A 15,575-nucleotide genomic window follows, 5' to 3' on the forward strand; every position below is an offset into this window, starting at 1 on the left:
ATTATTCTTAAGTTTTGGTCTACTTTCTGGTTTTCTAGTCTGGTTTTGCTTGGAATCATTATCAGTGGAATCATTATCATTTTAGTGTGCAGCTGTCTTAGACAAGGTTCTCTGGATGCCGATAATAGAAATCTATACGAGATTGCTTAGCTCCAAGGAGAATTTTTATTAAAAAGCAACAAAGGTGGATTAAAGACTTGAATGTAAGACCTGAAGAAAACATCGGTGGTAAACTCCTTAACATCAGTATTGGCAATGATTTTTTTGGATTTCACACCAAAAGCAAAGGCAACAAAAGCAAAAATAAACAAGTGGGACTACATCAAACTAGAACGCTTCTGTATAGTGAAGGAAGCCATCAACAAAATGAAAGGGCAACCTACCGAAAGGGAAGAGATATTTCCAAATGATAATTCTGATAAGGGAGTATTATCTAGAATACGTAAAGTATTCCTACAACAACAGCAACAAACAACCCGATTAAAAAATTGGCAGAGGATCTGAATAGCCATTTTCCTAAAGAAGACATACAGTTGGCCAATAGGTACATGAAAAGATATTCAATATCATTAATAATCAGGGACATGCAAACCAAAACTACAATGAAATATCACATGAACTGAAATAAGTCAGATAGAGAAAGACAAATACTGTATGATCTCACTTACATGTGGACTCGTAAGACAGTCTTATAGATACAGAGAACATACTGGTTTTTGCCAGAGGTGAGGGTGGGCAAAACGGGTGAAGGGAGTCAAAAGGGACAAACGTCTAGTTATAAAGTAAACAAGTCGTGGGGATGTGAATTACAGCATGGCAACTGTAGTTAATAATACCGTATTGCATATTTGAAAGTTGATAAGAGAGTAAATCTTAAAAGTTGTCAACACAAGAAAAAAAATTCTGTAACTTTACAGGGATGATGTTAACTAGACTTGTTGTGTTGATCGTTTCATGGTATATACAAATTTTGAGTCATAATGTTGTACACTTGAAACTAATATATGTCAGTTATATCTCAGTTAAAAAAAAAGACAACAAAGGTATCTCATAGAACTGATGAGCAGGAACTACAGTTGATCTTTTCAGGGCGCTGGAAATCAGGAACTACAAAATCCAGTCTAATTTCTGTGGATTTGGTATGGGATGGGGAGGCTAGAATGTATAGTCCACCATCTTGCTTCATTCTGATTTCAGTTTAAGAATCAATTTGCTCAATAGATTCTTTTACAGATAGGGAGTTTGGTAATAGATATTTTTCCATCATTACTGTCCAAAGTATATCTCTAGCCTAGTTTTATATTTAGAGACCAGCAATTTAGAAGTGCAAGAGTTATGAACCTTCTATAAGTGATGACATCAATTAAAATACTTCAAGTGAGTTATTTAAAGCTCTTGGTATGATCTTGAAAGTTTGAAGAAATGTGAACCAAGCATCATAATTTTGAAGTAAACTTGGCCTTTTATGGAGAGAAATGTAACTATTTTTATGTATTCATTGTTTAGTTTATTTGTATAGTTATGGAGAAGATGTATTGACTACTATTAAGCACTGTTTGTGCTTAATTCACAAAATTATCATCATCATAAAGAACTCCCAACAACTGTTTATTTTGTTTTACCTGATTTTTGTGTATTAAAATATATAGAAATAATTGGGCCTTGAGCAGGAACATGAAATATTTCTCCTATTTAGACATTTCGTTGCTTTTTTTTTTAATTGTTGTAAAAGTATTCGATTATAGTAGTTTAATCTTTTCAGTCACTATCCAAGAAATTGAATTTAGGTGTCTGAGAGATTTTAGGAACTTTACCCATAAAATGTACTTTAAAATCTTAACTGAATTCCCGGGCAGTCCAGTGGTTAGGACTCCGTGCTTCCACTGAAGGGGGCATGGATTTGATCCCTGGTCCAGGAACTAAGATCCTGCGTGCCTCGGCACAGCCAAAAAAAAAAAAGATAAAAAAAATCTTAACTAACATTTTCTGAGTAAGTTATACTTAACTATAAAAATTTGAATAAATATTATTGAAGAGAGAAAATGGATATAATGTCATAGCCAGTATCTTCTTTTCAGAACACAAGGATCAATTTGCATATGTGATAAAATATATTGGCAGTAAAACGAAGTGGAGATAGTGCGTGGCCTGTAATTTTTTTTGTAAAATGTTATAAAAGTAAATGTCTCAAATACAGTGTAATTATAAGTTATAATAACTATTCATGATATGTTTGAATTTAAATTATGTCAAATTAAATAACTTAGATTGAAACTGCATTTATAATTATATAGAAGTTCATAATTTTTAGACAAAAAGCATTTACCAAAAATTATTCCAAAGTTTAGAAAACTGAGTAATTTAAATTTAAAAACTTAAAATAACCCTTAGTTAATGATTTTTATTTACCTTTGTTAAAGAAGACTTAGATGCAAAACTAATAATCTCTATCTCTTTAAATGTAAATGTCAATCCAATGAAAAGGTGACTGAAAATTAATGACTTTATTTAAAAAAGTGAAGTTCTTAAAATTTTAGATTAGATCTAATTTTTTTGTTAAAGGATTTTATACAAATTATAAGAATAGCTTAATTATAAAAATCATAAAGATAATTTTAATTCAGAATATTTAATTTAAGATAATTTAAGCTCAAATGTATAATTATGAAGTTATGACTCCTAACTATATAGAATTTGAAATAAGTCATATAATCTTTCTAGATATTTTTCATAATTAGGTGAAAACAAGGCATGAACTATCTCCATTTGATTTTCTTGCTAATACTTGCAATTTATTTATAGAGTTATTCCTTAATTGCTGAAAAAGAGTTGGTCTGTCACATGGTTACCCATTATTTTTCTACAGTATAATATGTAATAAATTTTAAGGATGCATATTCAAGAAATAAATGTTGGTTAAAAAGTTTTTTTTATTATGTAGGTTTCAGGTGTACAGCATTGTAATTCAACATCTGTATACACCACAAAGTGGTCACTACTGCAAGTCTGGTTTACCATCCATCACCATCTCTTCATTTGTTTTGCTCACCCCCATCCGCCTTCTGGTAACCACTCATCTTTGTATCTATGAGTTTGTTGTTTTATTTTGTTTGTTAACTTTTTTTTTAAAGATTCCACATACAAGTAAAATCATATGGTATTTGTCATTTTCCCTCTGACTTATTTCACTTAGCACAATACTCTTAAGGTCCATCCATGTTGTCTCAAATGGCAGGATTTCATTCTTTTTTATGGCTGAGTAGTATTCCCGTGTGTTTGTGAATGTGTGTGTGTGTGTGTGTGTGTGTGACATCTTCTTTATGCATTCATCTTTAGATGGACATTTAGGTTGTTTGTTGTAAAAAATGCTGCAGTGAACATAGGGTTGCACATATCTTTCTGAATTAGTGTTTTCTTGTTCTTCAGATAAATACCCAGAAAAGGAATAGCTGGCTCATATGGTAGTTCTATTCTTAATTTTTTGAGGAAACTACATACTGTTTTCCATAGTGGCTGCACCAATTTATAGTCCCACAAACAGTGTATGAGGGTTTCCTTTTCTCCATATCCTCTCCAACATTTATTTATTTATTTTTTTGTGGTACGCGGGCCTCTCACTGTTGTGGCCTCTCCCGCTGCAGAGCACAGGCTCTGGACGCGCAGGCCCAGCGGCCATGGCTCACGGGCCCAGCCGCTCCGCGGCATGCGGGATCCTCCTGGACCGGGGCATGAACCCACGTCCCCTGCATTGGCAGGTGGACTCCCAACTACTGTGCCACCAGGGAAGCCCTATTATTTTTTTGATAATAGCCATTGTAACGGTGTGAGGTGATAGCTCATTGAGCTTTTGGTTTACGTTTCTCTAATAATCAGTGATGTTGAACCTTTTCACACACCTGTTGGCCATCTATATGTCTTCTTTAGAAAAATGTCTATTCAGATCCTTTGCCCGTTTGTTAATCGGTTTTTTTTTTTTTTCTGTTTTTGCTTTTTGTTTTTTTGACCTTGCCACGCAGCATGTGGCATCTTAATCTCCCGACCAAGGATCAAACCTGTGCCCCCTGCAGTGGAAACTCAGAATCTTAACCACTGGACGGCCAGGGAATTCCCCAGGTTGTTTGTTTTTGTTGTATGAGTTCTTTATATATTTTACATATTGTCCCTTTATCAGAAATATGATTTGGAAATTGCTCCTCCCATTCGATAGGTTTCCTTTTCGTTTTTATGATGGTTTGCTTCACTGTGCAGAAGCTTTTTAGTTTGATATAATCCAAAAAGCTTTAAAAGGGCAGCTTACTTTTAGTGTATGTGTGTTTGTGTGTGTGTGTGTGTGTGTGTGTAAAGGTAGAGTTGATTCTTTGGTGGATTCAGTGTTTATGGAAAATAGTAGCTGATTAAACCTAGAAACTTATTAGAATTAGCTTTCCTTCAGATATAAAATATGCGCTCCTCTAACAAAGGTATGAGGTTCTGGTTTGAGCAGAAGCGTAAGGTCCTTTGTCCCCTTTGTAGTGCTGGATATGCGAAGAAGTAGTATAAACATGGTGCGTTCTTTTCAAGTTGAATTTTAGTGGGATATTGTGTAATGGGAAAGAATTAACACAATTATTTAAAAATAATACTCAGTGCCAAAGAAAATTAATGGTTATTGTTAACAATTTTGGGTTCCATTCCCAGACCTCCATTGGGAGGTCATTTCTATTAGGGTACTTATTAGGGGGATTTCAGTGGGAAAATTTGTGATTCTGTGACTTTGGATGTTAATCTCTAGGTATCAGTTATTTCAGTCATTAGCGTTTCCTTGCAGTAAGCTCAAGTCCTCTTTTGACAGATATAGAAGTAAATTGCTAGCCTTTATTTCCTCCCAATTTTAGCTATTTGCAAATGTTTATTATAATGAAATTTGGCTTGTGACTTGTTTTTATGGATGATATAAAAAATCTTTGTAGTTTGCCTTTACTTAAAAATATATTCTTAAAGAAAGTGCATTAATTTTTAGTGTTATCTTACTTGAAAATTTGCTTACTTACTCACTTTCATGTTTTAAGTAGAGATCAGGAAGTACCAGTGAAAAGCGTGCAATTATGGGAACATTTTCTATACACGGATGTGTGTATGTATGTAGGTATGTTTTTAAAACCTGCTTTTTTTCTCTCCACAAAGAAGACTTGAAGCAGCTAAGGAGAATACAAACAAATGTGGTTATGAATAACTTTAAATAAAAACTCAAAAGTCACTGTGGGATATTTAATTTTTCTTCTTCTTTATATTGGAATGGATTGGTGGTTGGTTAAACTTGGTGTGAGCTGTCAAAATTTTAAATTATAAGGCTAAATATTCTCATAGCCTGATGTTTGTGTCTGGCTGAAATAATGCATTAACAAAAATAAACTTCACTGTAAATCTCCAGCTTAAATCCATTTTTATTGTAAATAACCAAGTTAGAATATTTTGTGTCTTTTATCTGCTCACGCATTAACTTTGAATCAATATAGCTGTGGAATAGTTTGGGGAAGAATTTCTTTTTTTTTTTTTTTCTAAAGGATGATCCAGAGATATATTCTTTCAAATTTAAGGTCAGCAGACATAGTGAATGAGGATGGGCAGAAGGACGTTTGTTTTTAAAATTTATTTATTTACTTATATTTTTGGCTGTGTTGGGTCTTCGTTGCTGCGCTTGGCTTTCTCTAGTTGGGGCAAATGGGGGCCACTCTGTTGCGGTGCGTGGGCTTCTCATTACCGGTGGCTTCCCTTGTTGCGGAGCACGAGCTCTAGGCGTGCGGGCTTCAGTAGTTGTGGTGTGCGGGCTCAGCAGTTGTGGTTCACGGGCTCTAGAGCGCAGGCTCAGTAGTTGTGGTGCACGGGCTTAGTTGCTCCGCGGCGTGTGGGATCTTCCCGGACCAGGGCTCGAACCGGTGTCCCCTGCGTTCGCAGGCGGATTCTTAACCACTGCGTCACCAGGGAAGCCCCAGGGGAAGAATTTCTTATTTGGACCTTGCCCCTGAGATTTTCTAAATGCCTTGTACTTTTGATTCTTCATGGTTAAGTATGGATGACAATTTTTGCCTTGCTCAGCCTTTACCTTACTTTTACCTGATCCAGTTTTAATCACTCAGCCCAGTTTTTTTCTATTTAAATTCTTTTCCCATAGCCCATAGAGGTAGCACCATATGAATCTTACTCAGATCCAATAAGCGGTTAAATATCTTGCTAAATTGTTTGAATTTGGTGGCACTGAATCAAATAGGTTAATACATCATTTCATTTAATTTGCTATGTATGCCTAATGAGTGTTCTTTCAGTTTCATGTGATGGAGACTGATGGTAAGAGGCAGCCGTTGATTGGATTTTGGATATCTTTTTATATTGTTGCATTCAATTTACATATTTTTTCTTGCATATTTTTGATGCTGTTCACCATGTTCTTTCACTTTCTAAGCTTTTAGCCATTATTATATCTGTTCTATAAAACCCATAAGGGTATTGTGATGCTTCAAATAGATGTGTGTCAAATATTTGAAAAGTGACCAAACGTTTATACAGCTGTTAGTTATGATTCTTTCTCAGGAGGCGTGATGCCATAATTCCTGTTTTGCCAAGTAGGTGTGAATTTATATTCGATTCCTGCTGGATGTCTGAGCAGGGTCTTTTAAATGAACTGCATTTAGAAATAAAAGAATCTGTCGTGATTAGGGGATTTAATAGGTAAAGTATGCTGAAGTATTACGTAGCTCACTTCCCATTGAAAGGAACAGTTAATGGAATTGGAATCCTGTTCATTTCAATACAATTGAAAATATATTCAGTCTCTGCTAATAAAAGTTTGGGATTTTTTTTTCATACAGTTACACATTAAAAATAACTAATAAACTAGATACAGTTTGGGCAGTATGGACAGAGTGTTTCCACTGAGAGGAAATCACTAGCTCTTGAAACTTGGTGTCTAACTTTCTTTACTAAGTCCACTTGTCTCTATTTTTGTTTATTTAGAGTACATCTAGAGCTTGAGTTCTTAGATTTTTAAAAAAATGATGGAAAATGCTGGTTTGGAATTGTGTTGCAGTGATTGTGGTGGGTGTAGCCTCTACACTGATAAGGAGTCATCCAGGTGTTTACCTGTATCTTTACTTTGTTTCTTTTTCTTGCATCTTGGATTGTCCATTTGCATCTTCATTTAGTATGGAAAATTTTCAGCCATCATCTATTTGAACATCATCTATACTCTATTTGAACATCATCTATTCTCTCTTTTGTCTTTTGTATTCTTTTCTAATTTCGATCTGTTTGTGTTTTAGATTGTTGCTGCTCAAAGTGTGGTCCTCAGGTCAGTACTGGTCTGCAAACTGATGTTATTGGTCTGTAATGAACCAAGACAAATTCAAAGTAAACATTTAGAAGCTTTTAACAGCAACTTGATATTATCATGACATCTAAGCACATGATTTTTCAAAAAGAAATTCACGTTTACTGTATTTTATAGAAGTTTTTGTCTGCAGTAGATCGGCCATTTAAAAAATGGTCCTTCATCACCAATAGTTTCAAAAGTATATATTTTGTTAGACCTTCTTACTCTATTCTTTGTATCTCTTAACTGCTCTTACATATTTTATTTTCTTTCTTTGTCTTTCTGAACTGCATTTTAGATAGGTTTTAAAAGTCTTTCCATTTACTAATTCTCTGTACTGACTCTACTGTTTAAACTTTTACACTGAATTAAAAATTTTACCTATGTTTTTTATTTCTTGAGGTTTTATTTAATTCACACACATATTTTAAGCATTTCTATTACTTGAAACATCCTTATTGTATAATCTTTCCAGTAATTGAAATATGTGTACTCTAATTCTAACATCTCTTGTTTATGTTGGCCCTCATTCATTGTGTCTGTTCTGTGATTTTTTTTTTTTTTAATTGAGTAGAGTTTTTTGGAAAGTTGTTGGATTCTTTGAGGCCTGGATTGAAGTTATTTTCTTTCACTGAGAATTTACCTGTGCTTCCTCCAGGTGACTAGGGATACTGACAGTTTAAGAGCACTTTAAATAGATCTCCACATGAGATTTGTTGGCTTATGCAAGTAGTGTGAATTTAGTCTGAGAACCTTTGTGAAGTTTCCCCTTTGTGATTACAGTGTCAAGAGAATTGATAAAACATTCTTGAAATGACAAAATTATAGAGATGGCACATAGATTAGTGGTTGCCAGGGGTTAGGGATGGTGCTTTTGATAGACTTTTTAGGGTCCATCTCCTGAGCCTCGTGTAGACATTAAGATGTAAGATCAGTTTCAACAGTTTTAGGTACATACTCTCAGAATGAAAGCTGGTTTCCTAGGTTTGCTTATTCTACTTTCATTGTGTTTATAGCTTATGTGGATAGGGTACTTTCTTGCTAGCTAAGCAATTCATTAAAACAGATTTTCCCACTAACGTTAAAAAGTTGTATCTAGTAGTATCAAGGTATCTAGTCTGCCATACTGCTGGAAATCAGTGACCCATCTGTCTACAGTTTAGTCTTATGAAGTATGTTGCTATTTTTGCCTGTGCTCTCTTGTATTTTTGTTAAACTATTTTATCTCTTTGGTCCATCAGACTTCTTGTACAGACCCATTACAATCTATACCCAGTTATGTTTTCTCCTTGGTTTCCCACTGTTCCTTCACTGGTGATATTATGGTTTATTAAAGACATCGTGTGTTGTAGCTGCCATTCTTTCACTCGTGTCATTCTATCCTGTTTAAATACTATCTCTCCTTTTGACTCCAGCCGCTGCTTCTAGCACTGTTGACATTTTGGGCTGGATAATTCATTTTTGTGGGGGGCTGTCTTGTGCATTGTAGGATGTTAGCTGCTTCCCTGGCCTCTACTCACCAGGTACAAATAGTACCTCCCATTTTCTAACAGTTAAAAGTGTTTCCAGATGTTGCCAAATGTCCTTTGGGGGCACCATCTCCCGCGGTTGAGAACCACCGTTCTAGCTCTATATGAACTTGGCCTCAGTTGAAGAGCCTTCTTTGATGATTCCTGCCTGTGGCTTTTACCTCCTGGATTTTCTGTAGTACATATTGTCTGGATTGTACACTTGTCCCTATTACATTTGGTTGTGAACTTCTTTCTCTCTCTTCCTCCCCGCCCTCTGTGTGTGTGTGTGTGTGTGTGTATTTGTGTCTGTGTCTTTCTTGTTTCCCTCAAGTTCTAGAGGGTGGGGACTATGTATTTTACGTTTTTATTTGTTTGCAATTTTGGTCAACCCCATATACTTGTTAGTAGTTTTAAATATATCAATCTCTTGCTTTTTACTTATTTTTTCATTTTTTTATGTGGTAGTAATGGGGGTTTAGGAAATTGAATCATTCTAGAAAATGTGGAGAACTTTGAGGCATTCTAAATTGAGACTTTACTAATGGTAATGTTGAGACTTGCAGATAATAGAATTAATACCAATGTAACAATAGTGTGTATACTCAGTAATAACTCTGGAAAATTCAAGACAATGCAAGATAGTCACAAAGATATAAGAAACATGTAATTTCTGTTAGATAGATCCATTATATAAGTAACCAGAAAAATGTGCAGTAGAGTAGCATTAAGAAAAATAGACTCAGAAATATAGAAAATGGAAGGATTTGTAGAAGCATGAAGTACGAATGATTAGTTCTACAGAATGAGATGAGCAAAGTAATCAATATGTCAGGGTAAATTGTTAGGAATGATGGATGTAGCATCTGGTTAGGAGTGAGTTGTGTAAAGCTGATAAATGTGATATATGAATGTTAGTAAGTTGAAAACAAGTTGGGCATAGAGAGGTTAGCTTCTTACTGTTAACTCAGGAGGAACATGTATATTTTGCCCCAGTTGGGAAAGATACAGCGCAGCTATAGATCCCCCCCGGCTTTTTTAAATTATCACCAAGTTCCAAGTAACAAAATAAATTAAAGCTTGAATCTAATTACCTTTATAAAGTGCTTTTCCTCATCTAGGCCAAAATCTTCATGAAAAAAATCAAAAGCATAATATGTTTTCATTGTAGAAGAATTAGAAAGCAAAGAAAGTTGCTTCCCAAAGCCTAAACCACTATTATCATTTAATTCTGTTCTCTTGATTTTTATATGGTCTCAGTTTCTCTCTAGATATAGATATAAAATGTGCCTGTATATAGATATCAGTGTATACTGTGTGTATATGTGTATGTTTGTAAGTATGTATATTTATTTAAAATAGGGATTATTTTATATGAAGCGTGTTATAGCCTATTCTTTTTCATATAATATTATGAACATTCTTCCATACCTGTAAAAATTTTTTGAAGTGTTATTTAGTGTCTGCATAGCATTCTGTTCTGAGATTATCCCCAAATTTATTTAACCATACACCTGTTGTTAAACATTTAGATTTTCTTCCGTAAATATATATACACACACATATACACATATGTATATGTGTGTATATATGTACACAACGTACATATACACATAGTTTTTTTTTCCAGGTCTTGTTTTAAAAATTTTTTTATTGGAGTATAATTGCTTTACAATGTTGTGTTAGTTTCTGCTGTGCAATGAAGTGAATCAGCTATATGTATAGATATACATATTCCCTCCCTCTTTGACCTCCCTCCCACCCCCACCCCCACCCCACCCCTCTAGGTCATCACAGAGCACCGAGCTGAGCTTCCTGTGCTTTATAGCACATTCCCACTAGCTGTCTGTTTTACACATGGTAGTGTATATATGTCAATCCTAATCTCCCAGTGAACCACTCTAATGAAAATTTTGAGTACATCTCCCATTTTCTTTGAAGAGTTGTTACCTCCACCATAGTCTGCCTCTCATAATTCGCTCCACAAAATCGTTCTCCCTGTCTTCCTTAATAAAAAGAATCCCAATTTTATATGTGGGCAGTATTACCAAATTTGGAGACTGTGTTTCCTATCCCCTCAAGTGGTTAGGTGTGGCCAAAGGACTAGGTTATGGTTGCGAAGCTGTAAGCTGAAATATGAGCATTAGAAGAGAGTGAGATGGGCCTTTCTTCCCCTTCCTTCGTGCTGCTCCCCATAGCCTTCTTGGAGTGTGAGGTGACTTTTAATAGAACAGTATATGGTAGAGCAAAAAGACGGAAAGAACTTGGATTCCTAATATTTGGAGCGGCCACATCAGCCTTTGATTGTCCACTTCTAGACATTTACATGGGAGAAATTCTCTCCCTTTGTTTTTTTCCTCTCTTAAGTCATTGTATTATAATTATTAAAAAATTTTTTTGTCTTGGGAAGGATATGACCTAACCCTAGCTGATAAAGGATGCCATTGTTTGATGCTCTGTGCAGTAATGTGATGGGTCCAATATAAGGAAACATGCATTGTGTCATGGTAGATTCTAGATCCATGTTGAAAACCAAAATCTACTTTGAGACTGGAGAGAGATTAATTGGCATTGAAAGGGAAATATTTGATATGTATTTTCTGGAGTTCTTTGATAATTATATTGCTGAATTTTGTTCTCAAATGATTTTAATAATTACCACAAATATTTCAGAAAATGTATGACAGCTTTTAGGCAAAAGAAATCACTAAGTATTGAAGATTATTAATTGTAGTGTATCAAAATAATCTCTTAAAGCCCTATGAATTTGTAATATTTATTAGATATCTTGGCTAGTCATTTAGACAGAGTTAGTTCATAAATGTGACTTTGAATGCTCTCATTAACTTCATTGGAAGAATTTTGACAAATGAAATTTAAAAAAATTTTAATTTATAACTTTAGACGTATTTTGGGGGTATTGATTCTAAGACAGTTACTCATAACTTTGGTGAAAGAAGTGAAGGATACACATTTAAAAAGTTACTAGACTATTTTTTGAGAAGTTTTAGGTTTATAGAAAAATTGAGCAGAAAGTACAAAGAGTTCCCATATACCCGTTCTCCACAGTATACACATTTTTATCCAGGATGTTCCACACACATAAAAAAAGACTTTATATCCCTGAACCAAATGTGTCTTATTTTATAACAGGAAAACTGCACAGCCCTGAAAGACCTTTTACGCTAACCCAGAGTTTCCCACCCTCAGCACTATTAACACTTTAGGGCAGATAATTATTTGTTGTGGGAGACTATCCTGTGCATTGTAGGACGTTTAGCAGCATCCCTGATCTCTACCCACTAGATGCCAGTAATACTCTCTGGTTGTGACAACCAAAAATGTTTCCAGACATTGCCAAATGTCCCTTGGGAGGCAAATCACCCCCAGTTGAAAACCATTGCTCTGACCAATTTTCGAAGCTTTAGGATTTGCTGTATTTTTAAGGTGGGCTCAAATTGAAGGAGCCTGTGGTTCAGTGGCCCTTCACGTGAAGTGGTGTAGAAAAAGTTAGAATCTTCCTGCCCCTTGGGGACCGCAGGCAGCATACGGACAGACTCTTGCTGAGCCTCATTTTCCTTGATTGTGAAATAGGTAAAATATTGCCTAAGTTGTTTGAGAATTCATTGAGCTAGATTATCAAAATATTTTAATTTTAGTTTCTTTCTCTTCAGATGTTGTGCTATACTGTTTGGATTTATTCCCTTGAAAGTGTCAAACACTCATTACAAAGTTCTTATTTCTGCGGGAAAGGCTATCACAGTTTAGGATCTGCTCTTTATGGACTTCAAGAGTACTATACTGTGGGTGGATAAAAACCTGAAATAAATGTTAAGTGAAGACTGACTTACGAGGTCAGTTGTGTTTTGTCTCTTTGTGGTGCTCCCATTAGGTTGTCGCAGCATTCACATTGTAACAGTTAAGTGATCTCCTGTGTTCTTTCAGGGACTGTGAGCTTCTCCAGTTGTTGATAGCATTAGATGTCAGCCAGTCGCTTTGACCTTCAGAAGTTTTTGTCTTCACATCTGAAATCCCTCCAATTGTAACAGCTCCATTAGAGGAAGCCAGGCCTCTATCAGCTTGTGCTTAGTCCACTTAAGACTTCTAAAAACTTGACAAAGTTCACAACTAATAACCTCCACTTCCCATTGCTACTTTGTAGAGTTATAAAGCATTGTTCACCAGTGAATGAAATGCTGTCTATAATAATTAAGCTTATTCTAACTGTTCTATCCCTTGCAGAAAATTTCCAGACTTGGTGAAGATACGAAAGCTATCAGAAAGACTATAGCACTATTGTACTGTAAGTATTGCTTTGAAAAAGAACTGTAAATTAAGAATATTTTAAGTATCCAGTTGTTTGGGGGAAAATATGTTAGGCAGAGTTATTATATGTAAAATATAGAAGAGGATATATTATAATCATGTTAATAATTTATAAGAACTAATCCTATGCAGTCTTTTAAAAATTGAAAATGTGTTCTTATGTACTGAGATGAGGATTTTACAAATAGCATTGAAAAATATTTCTAATTCTAACAAGGATTGATCTAGTTTATGTACATTTGCTTATTTAAAACTATCAGAATCCAAAGAATCATTGTAGTTTTGTAGGTTTGTGATTTGTTTGGGTGACTTATTGTTTAGGTTATTTTGCAGAATTATTTATTTGCTGATTTATTTATGTATTTCATTATTTATTTATTTGATTATTTAGTAAATTATTTATCTGATGAATTATTAATACATCTTCATGACATGCTTTAAATTATTTATAACTTAATTTTGAGTTTATTGCTTTTAGTTGCTGCATTGTTACTGACTAGTTTTGATTTTTTTCTTTGTGGTTCTTTAAAATTAAAGTATTAGCTCTAAGGCAAAAGTATATTCATTGCAATGCCCAGGGATTTTTTTAAAAAGTAATTTATGGTAGTGATAAAATTTCAGTTATGCTTTGTTCAGTTCTAAATTTACCTGTTTAGGGTTACCCATGATAGAATATTTGTTTGTTGTGTGCATACTTATTGTAGAGTCACTTACAAATTAATGATATAGCCTATAGCCTGTAAAGTGAGACAGAACATATAAACCTCAGTCCACATTATCCTTGGTATCTCTAAACGGCAGGTCGGTATTTCTTACTTGCTATAGAATAGATAATGGAGTCTTAGTTATTTTATTTTAGTGGCAAAGCTATTTTACTACTGGAATATTTTTAGGAACGCTCAGAGAAATGAAGTCCAACTTAGATTTGGATTCCTGAGATATAAATTTGATGTAGCCCTTTGTTTTTTTTAAATACCTGTTATATGTGTATTTGGAAAGCAACATGATGTTTATATAGAGTTTTATATCAGTCTTAGTGACATACTTATTTTATACCATATCTCTTATGGAAAGTTTTATACCACTTTATTTTAATGAGCTAAAAATGTACAAGGTCTTTTATAAATGCCAGCTATAATTTCTCTGTCTTTACCTAATAATTCTCTTATGTGAAGTTTCTGTTTTTAACCAAATAAAGTATTTCTTCTTAGTTCTGACTGTTTCGTAAGGTAGCACAAGTTATTAGTGTTCTCTTTTTGAATGGGTTTAATGAATAAGTTAAAGTAATTGTTTGGGTTAAAGGGTATCATGTGTACAACATAGCCTTTCTCCTGTGTTTGCTTGCAGTGAATTACTGTGTACCTTACAGTTTTAACATTTCAGAGAGAAGCAGCGTTGTACATTTCAAGTTGAACTATATGCTGTTGAAATATAGGGAAAATGACCTCTGTAGACAGGTTTCACTATAGAATTTTTTTTTTTTTTTTTTGCGGTACGTGGGCCTCTCACTGTTGTGGCCTCTCCCGTTACGGAGCATAGGCTCTGGACACGCAGGCTCAGCGGCCATGGCTCACGGGCCCAGCCGCTCCACGGCACATGGGATCTTCCCGGAACGGGGCACGAACCCGCGTCCCCTGCATCGGCAGGCAGACTCTCAACCACTGCGCCACCAGGGAAGCCCTCACTATAGAATTTTAAACTGTGCATATGTAAACCCAAATTTCTTATTTTGAAATATTGACTATATTAACGTTTAATTGGGATATTGCTTTAGTATCTTCATATGCTTGCTTTAAAGGAAGCGGTTTCATTTGATTTATATACATGGATTTAAAAATGTGTTTATTGTACATATCTGTGACTCCTCTGTTCTCTAGATGAACAGCCACAGATATTGTTAGATATGGACTTTTATTTTAAAGTGTGCTTCAGGATGCCACTGTGGACTTCTTTCAGAGAAAAAAGCTACCTTGTCCAATGTTGAATAAGACCTCCTATACTAGTTGTGTAATATACCCAGCCCACACTATAACATGTAGCTGTGTCATCCAAGTGATCTTTAATTGGAAGATACAGATACACATATGTGCACACACACACATGCACACATATGTGAAATTGTCTCCTGAATAATTTCTTAGGACTTGTTTTTGAAAAGAGATGTTGATGGAGATTGTCATAATAGTAGCTAGCATTTACTGAGCACTTACTATGTGCAGGCACAGTGCTCACATCATCTTTTACATGGATTATTTGTTACTCTTTCCAGTGAGAGAAGTACAGTTATTATCTTCATTTTATGAATGAGGAAACAGAGGCCTAGTAACTTGCTCTTTGCCACACAGCTGACAGTAAGTGACGGTGCTGGAACTGGGACTCATTTAGTGTGACTCCCG

The 15,575-nt window shown here is 34.8% G+C and overlaps 1 protein-coding gene across 6 annotated transcripts in view; it reads left to right on the top strand.

Annotated features, from left to right (window-relative positions):
• The window catches only part of TBC1D5 (TBC1 domain family member 5), a 532,640-nt gene that overhangs the window by 37,048 nt on the left and 480,017 nt on the right, over positions 1 to 15,575 (top strand). For 5 of the 6 annotated variants that reach the window (XM_079921169.1, XM_079921174.1, XM_079921170.1 and 2 more), the window contains exon 2: positions 13,096 to 13,156. The gene's annotated coding sequence lies outside the window, so the exon portion shown is untranslated. Of the gene's footprint in view, positions 1 to 12,613; positions 12,708 to 13,095; positions 13,157 to 15,575 lie in introns of those variants that run through there. The other variant, XM_079921171.1, reaches the window with a different exon arrangement.

Source organism: Stenella coeruleoalba (assembly GCF_951394435.1).
Source record: "Stenella coeruleoalba genome assembly, chromosome: 5".
Classification (NCBI taxonomy): domain Eukaryota; kingdom Metazoa; phylum Chordata; class Mammalia; order Artiodactyla; family Delphinidae; genus Stenella; species Stenella coeruleoalba.